Below are 5,052 nucleotides of genomic sequence, written 5' to 3'. Positions count from 1 at the left end.
GTGATCCCACAATATACAAATACCGTACTGGTGACCCCACAATATATAAATACCAGACTGGTGACCCCACCATATAAAAATACCGGACTGGTGATCCCACAATAAACAAATACCGTACTGGTGACCCCACAATATACAAATACCGTACTGGTGACCCCACAATATATAAATACCATACTGGTGACCCCACAATATACAAATACCAGACTGGTGATCCCACAATGTACAAATACCGTACTGGTGACCCCACAATATACAAATACCGGACTGGTGACCCCACAATATACAAATACCGGACTGGTGACCCCACAATATACAAATACCGGACTGGTGATCCCACAGTATACAAATACCGTACTGGTGACCCCACAATATACAAATATCATACTGGTGACCCCACAATATATAAATACCGTACTGGTGATCCCACAGTATACAAATACCGTACTGGTGACCCCACAATATACAAATATCATACTGGTGACCCCACAATATATAAATACCGTACTGGTGACCCCGCAATGTACAAATACCGGACTGGTGATCCCACAATATACAAATACCGGACTGGTGACCCCACAATATATAAATACCGTACTGGTGACCCCGCAATGTACAAATACCGGACTGGTGATCCCACAATGTACAAATACCGTACTTGTGACCCCACAATATATAAATACCGGACTGGTGACCCCACAATATACAAATACTGGACTGGTGATCCCACAATATACAAATACCGGACTGGTGACCCCACAATATATAAATACCAGCCTTGTGACCCCACAATAGGGATAAAACTTTTATTACTTTAATACAAATACGTGGTACCTTTAAAGTCCTCTCTCATACTGTAGTTAGGTTTTTCTCTGTATGTACAATTTATTAAGGATGTGGTACCAGATGCTATGTGTCCAATAACAAGAAGGTCTCCTATTGGATTCCTTCCTCACATTAGCTGGTTTAACTATAATCAATGCTACTTTGTATCTCTCTATCTCCTTTCTGATCAATTTTTATAAAAAAATGTTACTTTGTATCTCTCTCTATCTCCTGTCTAATCAATGTTTATAAACAATGTTACTTTGTATCTCTCTATCTCCTGTCTGAGCAATGTTTGTGATTGTATCTCTCTTTCTTGCTAATTCTCTGTACCTGTTCTTATTCTGTATGCATGGGCTCTGCACAGCTTTCTTTCTCTTGCCCCATGTTCTGGGTGTAACTTATGTTTTTCAGCAGGAAGGTGTAGCAATATAAATAGTTAATATGTTACTTTGCCACAATAGGGAGTAGAATCATTGTGTCATAAACGTGGCTCCAGCTCAGGGAGAGAGGAAGAGAATCCCCACTGCTAGACATCAGACCACAGAGAAGAGAGAGCAGAGAACGGAGGAGACTCCACCAGGAGACATCAGACCACAGAGGAGAGACAGCAGAGAGCGGAGGAGACTCCACCAGGAGACATCGGACCACAGAGGAGAGACAGCAGAGAGCGGAGGAGACTCCACCAGGAGACATCGGACCACAGAGGAGAGACAGCAGAGAGTGGAGGAGACTCCACCAGGAGACATCAGACCACAGAGGAGAGACAACAGAGAGCGGAGGAGACTCCACCAGGAGACATCAGACCACAGAGGAGAGACAACAGAGTGCGGGGGAGACTCCACCAGGAGACATCAGACCACAGAGGAGAAACAGCAGAGAGCGGAGGAGACTCCACCAGGAGACATCAGACCACAGAGGAGAGACAGCAGAGAGCGGAGGAGACTCCACCAGGAGACATCAGACCACAGAGGAGAGACAGCAGAGAGCGGAGGAGACTCCACCAGGAGACATCAGACCACAGAGGAGAGACAGCAGAGAGCGGAGGAGACTCCACCAGGAGACATCAGACCACAGAGGAGAGACAGCAGAGAGCGGAGGAGACTCCACCAGGAGACATCAGACCACAGAAGAGAGACAGCAGAGAGCGGAGGAGACTCCACCAGGAGACATCAGACCACAGAGGAGAGACAGCAGAGAGCGGAGGAGACTCCACCAGGAGACATCAGACCACAGAGGAGAGACAGCAGAGAGCGGAGGAGACTCCACCAGGAGACATCAGACCACAGAGGAGAGACAGCAGAGAGCGGAGGAGACTCCACCAGGAGACATCAGACCACAGAGGAGAGACAGCAGAGAGCGGAGGAGACTCCACCAGGAGACATCAGACCACAGAGGAGAGACAGCAGAGAGCGGAGGAGACTCCACCAGGAGACATCAGACCGCAGAGGAGAGACAGCAGAGAGCGGAGGAGACTCCACCAGGAGACATCAGACCACAGAAGAGAGACAGCAAAGAGTGCAGGGGAGAGGTCACCTCAGAGAGGTAAGTTGAAGTAGAAGTGAGAACCTGATGCACCTGCTGTGAGCCTCAAAGCCAGCTGGTGTGGAGTGGAGACTGGAGAGTTGCTTAGATCAGCTGTTACTGATTGTATTCCTTCCTGACATCTCTGCTCGATCTGCTGGAGAAAGTCTGGTGCAATTGGTGGATGTGCTGTTCTGGAACCAGTACCAGTATGGTACAAGCAAGTAAGCTCCGCCATGGGGTTATTCAGCTATTCATTCAGCTAATCAACTTCAGTGGAGCTTCAATGGAGAGAGGTGTGCGTGTGTTAGTCCTGAATGACAGATTGGCAGGGTTGGGACGTACCAAGCAAAGCACTGAGCAAAGCATAAAAAAAAAAAGTGCTCTGGTCTTTGGGCAGCCAAATGGTCCAGGGCTGAAGTGGTTAACTTGTAAGCAACAAATGTCAGAAATAGACTTAGGCAGGAAAGGGTTTTACGGTCTGGTTGCATTATAGCCCGTAGGGACCTGCTTCTATAAGATGGTTTATGACTAAGACGTGTTTTACGTTCTTTACAAAACGTAATAAAATCATAATTTGGTAGATGAAGTAGACGTATCAACTCTTCTATATGTTCAGAGAACACAGAACGGGGCGCTTTGTAGGACTGAAATGTGTTGTATTTTGTGGGTTGGGGTGTATCGTGTAGCTGAAGGAATCTATTCTACTTCTTATGTTTAGCCTGTAGGATATGTATGGTTAGCCTTAGGAATAGAAAACATTCTGCTAAAATATATAATTAAAAACAAAAAATAAAAGTAAAATACACAGTCTGATATATATATATATATAAATAAAATCAAAGTTTAGGAAACATATGAAAAGGTTCAGATTGATCCCAGGTTAAAGTGGACCTGTCCTTAGCGACAAGTGATGTCACTCATTCCTATGTATTTGCTGGCCCAGAATCCCTGGCCATTTAAAAAAAGCAGCCTCAAGAGGTAACAAAAATGGTGTGCTCCCCCCCCCCTTAAATTTATACCAGGCCCTTCAGGTCTGGTATAAATGTATCCCCTAGGCCAGTGATGGCGAACCTTGGCACCCCAGATGTTTTGGAACTACATTTCCCATGATGCCCATGCACTCTGCAGTGTAGTTGAGCATCATGGGAAATGTAGTTCCAAAACATCTGGGGTGCCAAGGTTCGCCATCACTGCCCTAGGCGCTGACAGTACTGGGGTCTGGTATAGATTTTATAGGGGGAACCTTACAAAAAACAGGGGAAAAAAAATCATTTTCAAATTTTATGAGAGCATGCGGCCTGGGTGCTTCCCCCCTCATTAACAATATCAGGCCCATACATGTCCTCCATATGGGAGGTATCTTGTTAAAGGGGGTAAATTCCTGGCCAAGCAGCTTGTGCACATGTTGATGAGGACAAGGGCCTCTTCCCCACAACCCTAGCCAGTGGTTGTTTGGAACAATGGGTGGGGGGGTGGGGGGGTATCTGAACGGAATCAACAATCCTAACCTTTAAAAGTAATTGGGTCCCCAGATACTACCCCACCCATTTGAATTAGTAAAGGATGGCTAAAGAGTACACCTTCTCATTCGCAAAAAAAAAAGTGAAAAGTAAATGAAAACACAGATCTATGCTTTTGACAAGTCTTTTTTTTTTTTTTACAAATAAATCCCCGAAAAAGTCCCACAATCTAAGTCCACCATCAAACACATTGTCCAGTATATAGAGCAAACGTTAGTCACAAAGATCAATTATGAAGTCACTCCCATTGACATTCTCTTTGCACAAGGACACAGAGAAACAGCTATTTCTTCAAAATAACAAAAGGTAGGGAATCTGCTGCAAAGTTTTTTTAACTCCTTCTCACCTAAGGCTAAAACAAATCTAAATTCCTAAGCACAATTTTGTAACTTTGACCTGTTATTAAAACTGTACATATCATCATAAAATTATTAATACATCCAGGTGGAAGGGAGAGAAAGGGGTGTAGAGATGGGGGAGAGGAAGAGGGGGAGATAGAGAGGGGATGAGAGGGGGTTATAAAGAGGGGGAGAGAGAGGAGGATATAGAGGGGAGAGAGAGGAGGAGGGAGAGAGAGGGGGAGAGAGAGGGAGATAGAGATGGAATAGGTGGGTAGAGAGAGAGGGGGTGATAAAGAGGGGGAGAAAGAGGGGGAGGGAGGGAAAGAGAGAGGGAGGGAGGGAGAGGGGGGATAGAGATGGGAGATGGGTAGAGAGAGAGGGGGGATAAAGAGGGGTGAGGGGGAGAGGGAGGGAGAGAGAGAGAGGAAGGAGAAAGAGAGAGAGAAAGGGGGAGAGAGAGGGAGAGGGAGAGAGAGGGGGGGAGATAGAGAGAGGAGGGGGAGGGAGGGATAGAGAGATGGGGAGAGATTGGAAGAGAGAGTGGGGGTGAGAAAGAGGGGGGAGAGAAGGGAGAGAGAGAGAGGAGGAGAGAGGGGGAGATAGGGGGGAGAAAGAGGGGTAGAGAGGGATGGGAGATAGAGAGGGAAGGGGGGGAGAGAGGAGGTAGGTTAGAGAGGGAGAAGAGGGGTAGAGAGAGGGGGTGATAAAGAGAGGAGATAGAGGGAGGGAAAGGGGAGAGGGGAGGGAGAGGGGAAAGAGAGGGGAGAGGGAGGGGAGAGGGGAGAGAGAGGGGAGAGTAGAGGGGAGAAAGAGGGGAGAGGGAGAGGGGAGAGAGAGGG

The 5,052-nt window shown here is 46.9% G+C and overlaps 1 protein-coding gene across 1 annotated transcript in view; it reads left to right on the top strand.

Annotated features, from left to right (window-relative positions):
• The first annotated feature begins 1,362 nt into the window (after positions 1-1,362).
• Positions 1,363-5,052, top strand: part of LOC143962213 (phospholipid scramblase 3-like) — a 34,084-nt gene continuing 30,394 nt past the window's right edge. The window contains exon 1 of the mRNA XM_077471550.1: positions 1,363-2,370. The gene's annotated coding sequence lies outside the window, so the exon portion shown is untranslated. The remainder of the gene's footprint in view (positions 2,371-5,052) is intronic.

This window comes from Lithobates pipiens, unplaced genomic scaffold (assembly GCF_037356315.1).
Source record: "Lithobates pipiens isolate NorthernLeopardFrog02 unplaced genomic scaffold, aLitPip1_a1.2 Scaffold_8, whole genome shotgun sequence".
Taxonomy (NCBI): Eukaryota; Metazoa; Chordata; class Amphibia; order Anura; family Ranidae; genus Lithobates; species Lithobates pipiens.
Note: the sequence above shows the minus strand (reverse complement) of the source record. Positions and strands in the feature narration are given on the sequence as shown.